Source organism: Phalangium opilio, unplaced genomic scaffold (assembly GCF_054372755.1).
Source record: "Phalangium opilio isolate 3A_F unplaced genomic scaffold, DU_Popi_V2 ptg000039l_2, whole genome shotgun sequence".
Classification (NCBI taxonomy): domain Eukaryota; kingdom Metazoa; phylum Arthropoda; class Arachnida; order Opiliones; family Phalangiidae; genus Phalangium; species Phalangium opilio.
In genome coordinates this window covers 4,090,585-4,103,812 of record NW_028324163.1, presented here as the reverse complement: position 1 = coordinate 4,103,812, position 13,228 = coordinate 4,090,585, and the positions used below count along the sequence as shown (strand labels likewise).

General features: G+C 45.1%; 13 non-coding genes across 13 annotated transcripts; all 13 read right to left on the bottom strand.

Annotated features, from left to right (window-relative positions):
- Nucleotides 1–741: 741 nt before the first annotated feature.
- Nucleotides 742–813, bottom strand: TRNAE-UUC (transfer RNA glutamic acid (anticodon UUC)). The gene has a single exon. It is a non-coding gene; the product is annotated as a tRNA-Glu (tRNA).
- Nucleotides 814–2,047: 1,234 nt separating this feature from the next.
- On the bottom strand, nt 2,048–2,119 carry TRNAE-UUC (transfer RNA glutamic acid (anticodon UUC)). Its single transcript has one exon. It is a non-coding gene; the product is annotated as a tRNA-Glu (tRNA).
- Nucleotides 2,120–2,198: 79 nt separating this feature from the next.
- TRNAE-UUC (transfer RNA glutamic acid (anticodon UUC)) lies at nt 2,199–2,270 on the bottom strand. Its single transcript has one exon. It is a non-coding gene; the product is annotated as a tRNA-Glu (tRNA).
- Nucleotides 2,271–3,654: 1,384 nt separating this feature from the next.
- TRNAE-UUC (transfer RNA glutamic acid (anticodon UUC)) lies at nt 3,655–3,726 on the bottom strand. Its single transcript has one exon. It is a non-coding gene; the product is annotated as a tRNA-Glu (tRNA).
- Nucleotides 3,727–4,383: 657 nt separating this feature from the next.
- Nucleotides 4,384–4,455, bottom strand: TRNAK-CUU (transfer RNA lysine (anticodon CUU)). Its single transcript has one exon. It is a non-coding gene; the product is annotated as a tRNA-Lys (tRNA).
- A 78-nt stretch (nt 4,456–4,533) lies between these two features.
- On the bottom strand, nt 4,534–4,605 carry TRNAE-UUC (transfer RNA glutamic acid (anticodon UUC)). Its single transcript has one exon. It is a non-coding gene; the product is annotated as a tRNA-Glu (tRNA).
- A 1,509-nt stretch (nt 4,606–6,114) lies between these two features.
- Nucleotides 6,115–6,186, bottom strand: TRNAE-UUC (transfer RNA glutamic acid (anticodon UUC)). The gene has a single exon. It is a non-coding gene; the product is annotated as a tRNA-Glu (tRNA).
- A 78-nt stretch (nt 6,187–6,264) lies between these two features.
- TRNAE-UUC (transfer RNA glutamic acid (anticodon UUC)) lies at nt 6,265–6,336 on the bottom strand. The gene has a single exon. It is a non-coding gene; the product is annotated as a tRNA-Glu (tRNA).
- A 1,726-nt stretch (nt 6,337–8,062) lies between these two features.
- Nucleotides 8,063–8,134, bottom strand: TRNAK-CUU (transfer RNA lysine (anticodon CUU)). The gene has a single exon. It is a non-coding gene; the product is annotated as a tRNA-Lys (tRNA).
- Nucleotides 8,135–8,212: 78 nt separating this feature from the next.
- Nucleotides 8,213–8,284, bottom strand: TRNAE-UUC (transfer RNA glutamic acid (anticodon UUC)). Its single transcript has one exon. It is a non-coding gene; the product is annotated as a tRNA-Glu (tRNA).
- A 1,509-nt stretch (nt 8,285–9,793) lies between these two features.
- On the bottom strand, nt 9,794–9,865 carry TRNAE-UUC (transfer RNA glutamic acid (anticodon UUC)). Its single transcript has one exon. It is a non-coding gene; the product is annotated as a tRNA-Glu (tRNA).
- A 78-nt stretch (nt 9,866–9,943) lies between these two features.
- TRNAE-UUC (transfer RNA glutamic acid (anticodon UUC)) lies at nt 9,944–10,015 on the bottom strand. The gene has a single exon. It is a non-coding gene; the product is annotated as a tRNA-Glu (tRNA).
- A 1,147-nt stretch (nt 10,016–11,162) lies between these two features.
- TRNAE-CUC (transfer RNA glutamic acid (anticodon CUC)) lies at nt 11,163–11,234 on the bottom strand. Its single transcript has one exon. It is a non-coding gene; the product is annotated as a tRNA-Glu (tRNA).
- Nucleotides 11,235–13,228: the final 1,994 nt, after the last annotated feature.

Genomic DNA, 13,228 nt, shown 5'->3' with positions numbered 1-13,228 from the left:
AATCGAACCCGGGCCTTCGGGGTGAAAGCCGGATATCCTAGCCTCTTGACCATATCGGACTGGTTGGAACAACCCTAAATATTATTCCTATAAATGTGTCTTTAAATTCATTCTTCAAAAGCGGTACAAAAGCACTCGGTCCGATACCGGGAATCGAACACGGGCCTTCTGAGTGAAAGCGAGATATCCTACCCACTAGTCCATATCGGACTTGCTTAACCAAGTCTTAATTCTATTCATAAACCTATATACTTAAGTCTATTCTTGAAAAGAGGTTCAAAAGCACTCGCCCCGATACCGGGAATCGAACCCGGGCCTTGTGGGTGAGAGCCAGATATCCTAGCCACTAGACCATATCGAACAGCTTGGATCAACCCTAGATATTATTCCTATAAATGTGTCTTTAAGTTCATTCTTCAAAAGCGATACAAAAGCACTCGGTCCGATTCCGGAAATCGGACACGGGTCTTCTGGGTGAAAGCCAGACATCCAAGCCACTAGTCCATATCGGACTTGCTTAACCAAGTCTTAATTCTATTCATAAACCTATATCCTTAAGTCTATTCTTGAAAAGCGGTACAAAAGCACTCGCCCCGATACCGGGAATCGATCCCGGGCCTTCTGTGTAAGAGACAGGTATCCTAGCCACTAGACCATATCGGACTAGTTGTACAAACCCTATATATTATTCCTATAAATGCGTCTTTAAGTTTATTCTTCAAAAGTGGTACAAAGCACTCGCTCCGATACCGGGAATCGAACCCGGGCCTTCTCGGTGAAAGCCAGATATCCTAGCCACTAGACCATATCGGACTAGTTGGAACAACCCTAAATATTATTCCTATAAATGTGTCTTTAAATTCATTCTTCAAAAGCGGTACAAAAGCACTCGCTCCGATACCGGGAATCGAACCCGTTAATTCTGGGTGAAAGTCAGGTATACTAGCCACTAGACCATATCGTACTTGCTCAACCAAGTCTTAATTCTATTCTTGAAAAGCGGTACAAAAGCACTCGCCCCGATACCGGGAATCGAACCCGGGCCTTATGGGTGAGAGCCAGATATCCTAGCCACTTGACCATATCGGACATCTTGGAACAACCCTAGATATTATTCCTATAAATGTGTCTTTATATTCATTCTTCAAAAGCGGTACAAAAGCACTCGCTCCGATACCGGGAATCGAACGTGGGCCTTCTGGGTGAAAGTCAGGTGTCCTAGCCACTAGACCATATCGGACTGGTTGGAACAACTATAAATATTATTCCTATAAATGTGTCTTTATATTCATTCTTCAAAAGCGGTACAAAAGCACTCGCTCCGATACCGGGAATCGAACGTGGGCCTTCTGGGTGAAAGTCAGGTATCCTAGCCACTAGACCATATCGTACTTGCTCAACCAAGTCTTAATTCTATTCTTGAAAAGCGGTACAAAAGCACTCGCCCCGATACCGGGAATCGAACCCGGGCCTTGTGGGTGAGAGCCAGATATCCTAGCCACTAGACCATATCGGACAGCTTGGAACAACCCTAGATATTATTCCTATAAATGTGTCTTTAAGTTCATTCATCAAAAGCGGTACAAAAGCAGTCGGTCCGATTCCGGGAATCGGACACGGGCCTTCTGGGTGAAAGCCAGATATCCTAGCCACTAGACCATATCGGACTTGCTTAACCAAGTCTTAATTCTATTCATAAACCTATATCCTTAAGTCTATTCTTGAAAAGAGGTACAAAAGCACTCGCTCCGATACCTGGAATCGAACCCGGGCCTTCTGGGTGAAAGTCAGGTATCCTAGCCACTAGACCATATCGTACTTGCTCAACCAAGTCTTAATTCTATTCATAAAGCTATATCCTTAAGTCTATTCTTGAAAAGCGGCACAAAAGCACTCGCTCTGATACCGGGAATCGTACTCTCGCCTTCTGGGTAAGAGCCAGATATCCTAGCCACTAGACCATATCGGACTAGGTGAACAAACCCTAAATATTATTCCTATAAATGTGTGTTTAAGTTTATTCTTCAAAACCAGTACAAAGCACTCGCTCCGATACCGGGAATCGAACCCGGGCCTTCTGGGTGAAAGCCAGATATCCTAGCCTCTAGACCATATCGGACTGGTTGGCAAAACCCTAAATATTATTCCTATAAATGTGTCTTTAAATTCATTCTTCAAAAGCGGTACAAAAGCACTCGCTCCGATACCGGGAATCGAACCCGGGCCTTCTGGGTGAAAGCCAGATATCCTAGCCACTAGACCATATCGGACTGGTTGGAACAACCCTAAATATTATTCCTATAAATATGTCTTTAAATTCATTCTTCAAAAGCGGTACAAAATAACTCGCTCCGATACCGGGAATCGAACCCGGGCCTTCTGGGTGAAAGTCAGGTATCCTAGCCACTAGACCATATCGTACTTGCTCAACCAAGTCTTAATTCTATTCTTGAAAAGCGGTACAAAAGCACTCGCCCCGATACCGGGAATCGAACGCGGGCCTTGTGGGTGAGAGCCAGATATCCTAGCCACTAGACCATATCGGACAGCTTGGAACAACCCTAGATATTATTCCTATAAATGTGTCTTTAAGTTCATTCTTCAAAAGCGGTACAAAAGCACTCGGTCCGATTCCGGGAATCGGACACGGGCCTTCTGGGTGAAAGCCAGATATCCTAGCCACTAGTCCATATCGGACTTGCTTAACCAAGTCTTAATTCTATTCATAAACCTATATCCATAAGTCTATTCTTGAAAAGAGGTACAAAAGCACTCGCTCCGATACCGGGAATCGAACCCGGGCCTTCTGGCTGAAATCAGGTATCCTAGCCACCAGACCATATCGTACTTGCTCAACCAAGTCTTAATTCTATTCTTGAAAAGCGGTACAATTGCACTCGCCCCGATACCGGGAATCGGACACGGGCCTTCTGGGTGAAAGCCAGAAATCCTAGCCACTACTCCATATCGGACTTGCTTAACCAAGTCTTAATTCTATTCATAAACCTATATCCTTAAGTCTATTCTTGAAAAGCGGTACAAAAGCACACGCTCCGATACCGGGAATCGTACTCTCGCCTTCTGGGTGAGAGCCAGATATCCTAGCCACTAGACCATATCGGACTAGTTGAACAAACCCTAAATATTATATTCCTATAAATGTGTCTTTAAGTTTATTCTTCAAAGCGGTACAAAGCACTCCCTCCGATACCGGGAATCGAACCCGGGCCTTCGGGGTGAAAGCCGGATATCCTAGCCACTTGACCATATCGGACTGGTTGGAACAACCCAAAATATTATTCCTATAAATGTGTCTTTAAATTCATTCTTCAAAAGCGGTACAAAAGCACTCGGTCCGATACCGGGAATCGAACACGGGCCTTCTGAGTGAAAGCGAGATATCCTAGCCACTAGTCCATATCGGACTTGCTTAACCAAGTCTTAATTCTATTCATAAACCTATATACTTAAGTCTATTCTTGAAAAGAGGTACAAAAGCACTCGCTCCGATACCGGGAATCGAACCCGGGTATTATGGGTGAAAGCCAGGTATCCCAGCCACAAGACCATATCGGACTTGTTTAACCAAGTCTTAATTCTATTCATAAACCTATATACTTAAGTATATTCTTGAAAAGCGGTACAAAGCACTCGCTCCAATACCGGGAATCGAACCCGGGCCTTCTGGGTGAAAGCCAGATATCCTAGCCACTAGACCATATCGGACTAGTTGAAAAAACCCTAAATAATATTCCTATAAATGTGTCTTTAAGTTCATTCTTCAAAAGCGATACAAAAGCACTCGGTCCGATTCCGGGAATCGGACACGGGTCTTCTGGGTGAAAGCCAGCCATCCTAGCCACTAGTCCATATCGGACTTGCTTAACCAAGTCTTAATTCTATTCATAAACCTATATCCTTAAGTCTATTCTTGAAAAGCGGTACAAAAGCACTCGCTCCGATACCGGGAATAGAACCCGGGCCTTCTGGGTGAAAGTCAGGTATCCTAGCCACTAGACCATATCGTACTTGCTCAACCAAGTCTTAATTCTATTCTTGAAAAGCGGTACAAAAGCACTCGCCCCGATACCGGGAATCGAACCCGGGCCTTGTGGGTGAGAGCCAGATATCCTAGCCACTAGACCATATCGGACAGCTTGGAACAACCCTAGATATTATTCCTATAAATGTGTCTTTAAGTTCATTCTTCAAAAGCGATACAAAAGCACTCGGTCCGATTCCGGGAATCGGACACGGGTCTTCTGGGTGAAAGCCAGCCATCCTAGCCACTAGTCCATATCGGACTTGCTTAACCAAGTCTTAATTCTATTCATAAACCTATATCCTTAAGTCTATTCTTGAAAAGCGGTACAAAAGCACTCGCCCCGATACCGGGAATCGAACCCGGGCCTTCTGTGTAAGAGCCAGATATCCTAGCCACTAGACCATATCGGACTAGTTGAACAAACCCTATATATTATTCCTATAAATGCGTCTTTAAGTTTATTCTTCAAAAGCGGTACAAAGCACTCGCTCCGATACCGGGAATCGAACCCGGGCCTTCTCGGTGAAAGCCAGATATCCTAGCCACTAGACCATATCGGACTAGTTGGAACAACCCTAAATATTATTCCTATAAATGTGTCTTTAAATTCATTCTTCAAAAGCGGTACAAAAGCACTCGCTCCGATACCGGGAATCGAACCCGGGCCTTCTGGGTGAAAGTCAGGTATACTAGCCACTAGACCATATCGTACTTGCTCAACCAAGTCTTAATTCTATTCTTGAAAAGCGGTACAAAAGCACTCGCCCCGATACCGGGAATCGAACCCGGTTCTTACGGGTGAGAGCCAGATATCCTAGCCACTTGACCATATCGGACAGCTTGGAACAACCCTAGATATTATTCCTATAAATGTGTCTTTATATTCATTCTTCAAAAGCGGTACAAAAGCACTCGCTCCGATACCGGGAATCGAACGTGGGCCTTCTGGGTGAAAGTCAGGTATCCTAGCCACTAGACCATATCGTACTTGCTCAACCAAGTCTTAATTCTATTCTTGAAAAGCGGTACAAAAGCACTCGCCCCGATACCGGGAATCGAGCCCGGGCCTTGTGGGTGAGAGCCAGATATCCTAGCCACTAGACCATATCGGACAGCTTGTAACAACCCTAGATATTATTCCTATAAATGTGTCTTTAAGTTCATTCTTCAAAAGCGGTACAAAAGCACTCGGTCCGATTCCGGGAATCGGACACGGGCCTTCTGGGTGAAAGCCAGATATCCTAGCCACTAGTCCATATCGGACTTGCTTAACCAAGTCTTAATTCTATTCATAAACCTATATCCATAAGTCTATTCTTGAAAAGAGGTACAAAAGCACTCGCTCCGATACCGGGAATCGAACCCGGGCCTTCTGGGTGAAATCAGGTATCCTAGCCACCAGACCATATCGTACTTGCTCAACCAAGTCTTAATTCTATTCTTGAAAAGCGGTACAATAGCACTCGCCCCGATACCGGGAATCGAACCCGGGCCTTCTGCGTGAGAGCCAGATATCCTAGCCACTAGACCATATCGGACTGGTTGGGACAACCCTAGATATTATTCCTATAAATGTGTCTTTAAGTTCATTCTTCAAAAGCGGTACAAAAGCACTCGGTCCGATTCCGGGAATCGGACACGGGCCTTCTGGGTGAAAGCCAGATATCCTAGCCACTAGTCCATATCGGACTTGCTTAACCAAGTCTTAATTCTATTCATAAACCTATATCCTAAAGTCTATTCTTGAAAAGCGGCACAAAAGCACTCGCTCTGATACCGGGAATCGTACTCTCGCCTTCTGGGTATGAGCCAGATATTCTAGCCACTAGACCATATCGGACTAGTTGAACAGACCCTAAATATTATTCCTATAAATGTGTCTTTAAGTTTATTCTTCAAAACCAGTACAAAGCACTCGCTCCGATACCGGGAATCGAACCCGGGCCTTCTGGGTGAAAGCCAGTAATCCTAGCCACTAGACCATATCGGACTGGTTAGAACAACCCTAAATATTATTCCTATAAATGTGTCTTTAAATTCACTCTTCAAAAGCGGTGCAAAAGCACTCGCTCCGATACCGGGAATCGAACCCGAGCCTTCTGGGTGAAAGCCAGATATCCTAGCCACTAGACCATATCGGACTTGCGTAACTAAGTCTTAATTCTATTCATAAACCTATGTCCTTAAGTCTATTTTTGAAATGCTTTACAAAACACTCTCTCCGATACCGGGAATCGAACCCTGGCCTTCTGGGTGAAAGCCAGATATCCTAGCCACTAGACCATATCGGACTGGTTGGAACAACCCTAAATATTATTCCTATAAATGTGTCTTTAAATTCATTCTTCAAAAGCGGTACAAAAGCACTCGCTCCGATACCGGGAATCGAAGCCGGGCCTTCTGGGTGAAAGTCAGGTATCCTAGCCACTAGACCATATCGTACTTGCTCAACGAAGTCTTAATTCTATTCTTGAAAAGCGGTACAAAAGCACTCGCACCGATACCGGGAATCGAACCCGGGCCTTGTGAAAGAGAGCCAGATGTCCTAGCCACTAGACCATATCGGACAGCTTGGAACAACCCTAGATATTATTCCTATAAATGTGTCTTTAAGTTCATTCTTCAAAAGCGGTACAAAAGCACTCGGTCCGATTCCGGGAATCGGACACGGGCCTTCTGGGTGAAAGCCAGATATCCTAGCCACTAGTCCATATCGGACTTGCTTAACCAAGTCTTAATTCTATTCATAAACCTATATCCATAAGTCTATTCTTGAAAAGAGGTACAAAAGCACTCGCTCCGATACCGGGAATCGAACCCGGGCCTTCTGGGTGAAAGTCAGGTATCCTAGCCACTAGACCATATCGTACTTGCTCAACCAAGTCTTAATTCTATTCTTGAAAAGCGGTACAAAAGCACTCGCCCCGATACCGGGAATCGAACGCGGGCCTTCTGCGTGAGAGCCAGATATCCTAGCCACTAGACCATATCGGACTGGTTGGAACAACCCTAGATATTATTCCTATAAATGTGTCTTTAAGTTCATTCTTCAAAAGCGGTACAAAAGCACTCGGTCCGATTCCGGGAATCGGACACGGGCCTTCTGGGTGAAAGCCAGATATCCTAGCCACTAGTCCATATCGTACTTGCTCAACCAAGTCTTAATTCTATTCTTGAAAAGCGGTACAAAAGCACTCGCCCCGATACCGTGAATCGAACCCGGGCCTTCTGCGTGAGAGCCAAATATCCTAGCCACTAGACCATATCGGACTGGTTGGAACAACCCTAGATATTATTCCTATAAATGTGTCTTTAAGTTCATTCTTCAAAAGCGGTACAAAAGCACTCGCTCCGATACCGGGAATCGAACCCGGGCCTTCTGGGTGAAAGCCAGTAATCCTAGCCACTAGACTCTTCAAAAGCGGTACAAAATAACTCGCTCCGATACCGGGAATCGAACCCGGGCCTTCTGCGTGAGAGCCAGATATCCTAGCCACAAGACCATATCGGACTGGTTGGAACAACCCTAGATAATATTCCTATAAATGTGTCTTTAAATTCATTCTTCAAAAGCGGTACAAAAGCACTCGCTCCGATACCGGGAATAGAACCCGGGCCTTCTGGGTGAAAGTCAGGTATCCTAGCCACTAGACCATATCGTACTTGCTCAACCAAGTCTTAATTCTATTCTTGAAAAGCGGTACAAAAGCACTCGCCCCGATACCGGGAATCGAACCCGGGCCTTGTGGGTGAGAGCCAGATATCCTAGCCACAAGACCATATCGGACAGCTTGGAACAACCCTAGATATTATTCCTATAAATGTGTCTTTAAGTTCATTCTTCAAAAGCGATACAAAAGCACTCGGTCCGATTCCGGGAATCGGACACGGGTCTTCTGGGTGAAAGCCAGCCATCCTAGCCACTAGTCCATATCGGACTTGCTTAACCAAGTCTTAATTCTATTCATAAACCTATATCCTTAAGTCTATTCTTGAAAAGCGGTACAAAAGCACTCGCCCCGATACCGGGAATCGAACCCGGGCCTTCTGTGTAAGAGCCAGATATCCTAGCCACTAGACCATATCGGACTAGTTGAACAAACCCTATATATTATTCCTATAAATGCGTCTTTAAGTTTATTCTTCAAAAGCGGTACAAAGCACTCGCTCCGATACCGGGAATCGAACCCGGGCCTTCTCGGTGAAAGCCAGATATCCTAGCCACTAGACCATATCGGACTAGTTGGAACAACCCTAAATATTATTCCTATAAATGTGTCTTTAAATTCATTCTTCAAAAGCGGTACAAAAGCACTCGCTCCGATACTGGGAATCGAACCCGGGCCTTCTGGGTGAAAGTCAGGTATACTAGCCACTAGACCATATCGTACTTGCTCAACCAAGTCTTAATTCTATTCTTGAAAAGCGGTACAAAAGCACTCGCCCCGATACCGGGAATCGAACCCGGTTCTTATGGGTGAGAGCCAGATATCCTAGCCACTTGACCATATCGGACAGCTTGGAACAACCCTAGATATTATTCCTATAAATGTGTCTTTATATTCATTCTTCAAAAGCGGTACAAAAGCACTCGCTCCGATACCGGGAATCGAACGTGGGCCTTCTGGGTGAAAGTCAGGTATCCTAGCCACTAGACCATATCGTACTTGCTCAACCAAGTCTTAATTCTATTCTTGAAAAGCGGTACAAAAGCACTCGCCCCGATACCGGGAATCGAGCCCGGGCCTTGTGGGTGAGAGCCAGATATCCTAGCCACTAGACCATATCGGACAGCTTGGAACAACCCTAGATATTATTCCTATAAATGTGTCTTTAAGTTCATTCTTCAAAAGCGGTACAAAAGCACTCGGTCCGATTCCGGGAATCGGACACGGGCCTTCTGGGTGAAAGCCAGATATCCTAGCCACTAGTCCATATCGGACTTGCTTAACCAAGTCTTAATTCTATTCATAAACCTATATCCATAAGTCTATTCTTGAAAAGAGGTACAAAAGCACTCGCTCCGATACCGGGAATCGAACCCGGGCCTTCTGGGTGAAATCAGGTATCCTAGCCACCAGACCATATCGTACTTGCTCAACCAAGTCTTAATTCTATTCTTGAAAAGCGGTACAATAGCACTCGCCCCGATACCGGGAATCGAACCCGGGCCTTCTGCGTGAGAGCCAGATATCCTAGCCACTAGACCATATCGGACTGGTTGGGACAACCCTAGATATTATTCCTATAAATGTGTCTTTAAGTTCATTCTTCAAAAGCGGTACAAAAGCACTCGGTCCGATTCCGGGAATCGGACACGGGCCTTCTGGGTGAAAGCCAGATATCCTAGCCACTAGTCCATATCGGACTTGCTTAACCAAGTCTTAATTCTATTCATAAACCTATATCCTTAAGTCTATTCTTGAAAAGCGGCACAAAAGCACTCGCTCTGATACCGGGAATCGTACTCTCGCCTTCTGGGTAAGAGCCAGATATTCTAGCCACTAGACCATATCGGACTAGTTGAACAGACCCTAAATATTATTCCTATAAATGTGTCTTTAAGTTTATTCTTCAAAACCAGTACAAAGCACTCGCTCCGATACCGGGAATCGAACCCGGGCCTTCTGGGTGAAAGCCAGTAATCCTAGCCACTAGACCATTTCGGACTGGTTAGAACAACCCTAAATATTATTCCTATAAATGTGTCTTTAAATTCACTCTTCAAAAGCGGTGCAAAAGCACTCGCTCCGATACCGGGAATCGAACCCGAGCCTTCTGGGTGAAAGCCAGATATCCTAGCCACTAGACCATATCGGACTTGCGTAACTAAGTCTTAATTCTATTCATAAACCTATGTCCTTAAGTCTATTTTTGAAATGCTTTACAAAACACTCTCTCCGATACCGGGAATCGAACCCTGGCCTTCTGGGTGAAAGCCAGATATCCTAGCCACTAGACCATATCGGACTGGTTGGAACAACCCTAAATATTATTCCTATAAATGTGTCTTTAAATTCATTCTTCAAAAGCGGTACAAAAGCACTCGCTCCGATACCGGGAATCGAAGCCGGGCCTTCTGGGTGAAAGTCAGGTATCCTAGCCACTAGACCATATCGTACTTGCTCAACGAAGTCTTAATTCTATTCTTGAAAAGCGGTACAAAAGCACTCGCACCGATACCGGGAATCGAACCCGGGCCTTGTGAAAGAGAGCCAGATGTCCTAGCCACTAGACCATATCGGACAGCTTGGAACAACCCTAGATATTATTCCTATAAATGTGTCTTTAAGTTCATTCTTCAAAGCGGTACAAAAGCACTCGGTCCGATTCCGGGAATCGGACACGGGCCTTCTGGGTGAAAGCCAGATATCCTAGCCACTAGTCCATATCGGACTTGCTTAACCAAGTCTTAATTCTATTCATAAACCTATATCCATAAGTCTATTCTTGAAAAGAGGTACAAAAGCACTCGCTCCGATACCGGGAATCGAACCCGGGCCTTCTGGGTGAAAGTCAGGTATCCTAGCCACTAGACCATATCGTACTTGCTCAACCAAGTCTTAATTCTATTCTTGAAAAGCGGTACAAAAGCACTCGCCCCGATACCGGGAATCGAACGCGGGCCTTCTGCGTGAGAGCCAGATATCCTAGCCACTAGACCATATCGGACTGGTTGGAACAACCCTAGATATTATTCCTATAAATGTGTCTTTAAGTTCATTCTTCAAAAGCGGTACAAAAGCACTCGGTCCGATTCCGGGAATCGGACACGGGCCTTCTGGGTGAAAGCCAGATATCCTAGCCACTAGTCCATATCGTACTTGCTCAACCAAGTCTTAATTCTATTCTTGAAAAGCGGTACAAAAGCACTCGCCCCGATACCGTGAATCGAACCCGGGCCTTCTGCGTGAGAGCCAAATATCCTAGCCACTAGACCATATCGGACTGGTTGGAACAACCCTAGATATTATTCCTATAAATGTGTCTTTAAGTTCATTCTTCAAAAGCGGTACAAAAGCACTCGCTCCGATACCGGGAATCGAACCCGGGCCTTCTGGGTGAAAGCCAGTAATCCTAGCCACTAGACTCTTCAAAAGCGGTACAAAATAACTCGCTCCGATACCGGGAATCGAACCCGGGCCTTCTGGGTGAGAGCCAGATATCCTAGCCACAAGACCATATCGGACTGGTTGGAACAACCCTAGATATTATTCCTATAAATGTGTCTTTAAGTTCATTCTTCAAAAGCGGTACAAAAGCACTCGCTCCGATACCGGGAATTGTACTCTCGCCTTCTGGGTGAGAGCCAGATATCCTAGCCACTAGACCATTTCGGACTAGTTGAACAAACCCTAAATATTATTCCTATAAATGTGTCTTTAAGTTTATTCTTCAAAAGCGGTACAAAGCACTCGCCCCGATACCGTGAATCGAACCCGGGCCTTCTGCGTGAGAGCCAAATATCCTAGCCACTAGACCATATCGGACTGGTTGGAACAACCCTAGATATTATTCCTATAAATGTGTCTTTAAGTTCATTCTTCAAAAGCGGTACAAAAGCACTCGCTCCGATACCGGGAATCGAACCCGGGCCTTCTGGGTGAAAGCCAGTAATCCTAGCCACTAGACTCTTCAAAAGCGGTACAAAATAACTCGCTCCGATACCGGGAATCGAACCCGGGCCTTCTGGGTAAAAGTCAGGTATCCTAGCCACTAGACCATATCGGACTTGCGTAACCAAGTCTTAATTCTATTCTTAAACCTATGTCCTTAAGTCTATTTTTGATATACTTTACAAAATAACTCGCTCCGATACCGGGAATCGAACCCGGCCCTTCTGGGTGAAAGTCAGGTATCCTAGCCACTAGACCATATCGTACTTGCTCAACCAAGTCTTAATTCTATTCTTGAAAAGCGGTACAAAAGCACTCGCCCCGATACCGGGAATCGAACCCGGGCCTTCTGCGTGAGAGCCAGATATCCTAGCCACTAGACCATATCGGACTGGTTGGAACAACCCTAGATATTATTCCTATAAATGTGTCTTTAAGTTCATTCTTCAAAAGCGGTACAAAAGCACTCGGTCCGATTCCGGGAATCGGACACGGGCCTTCTGGGTGAAAGCCAGATATCCTAGCCACTAGTCCATATCGGACTTGCTTAACCAAGTCTTAATTCTATTCATAAACCTATATCCTTAAGTCTATTCTTGAAAAGCGGTACAAAAGCACACGCTCCGATACCGGGAATCGTACTCTCGCCTTCTGGGTGAGAGCCAGATATCCTAGCCACTAGACCATATCGGACTAGTTGAACAAACCCTAAATATTATTCCTATAAATGAGTCTTCAAGTTTATTCTTCAAAAGTGGTACAAAGCACTCGCTCCGATACCGGGAATCGAACCCGGGTCTTCTGGGTGAAAGCCAGTAATCCTAGCCACTAGACCATATCGGACTGGTTGGAACAACCCTAAATATTATTCCTATAAATGTGTCTTTAAATTCATTCTTCAAAAGCGGTGCAAAAGCACTCGCTCCGATACCGCGAATCGAACCCGGGCCTTCTGGGTGAAAGTCAGATATCCTAGCCACTAGACCATATCGGACTTGCGTAACTAAGTCTTAATTCTATTCATAAACCTATGTCCTTAAGTCTATTTTTGAAATGCTTTACAAAACACTCTCTCCGATACCGGGAATCGAACCCTGGCCATCTGGGTGAAAGCCAGATATCCCAGCCACTAGACCATATCGGACTGGTTGGAACAACCCTAAATATTATTCCTATAAATGTGTCTTTAAATTCATTCTTCAAAAGCGGTACAAAAGCACTCGCTCCGATACCGGGAATCGAACCCGGGCCTTCTGGGTGAAAGTCAGTTATCCTAGCCACTAGACCATATCGTACTTGCTCAACCAAGTCTTAATTCTATTCTTGAAAAGCGGTACAAAAGCACTCGCCCCGATACCGGGAATCGAACCCGGGCCTTCTGCGTGAGAGCCAGATATCCTAGCCACTAGACCATATCGGACTGGTTGGAACAACCCTAGATATTATTCCTATAAATGTGTCTTTAAGTTCATTCTTCAAAAGCGGTACAAAAGCACTCGGTCCGATTCCGGGAATCGGACACGGGCCTTCTGGGTGAAAGCCAGATATCCTAGCCACTAGTCCATAT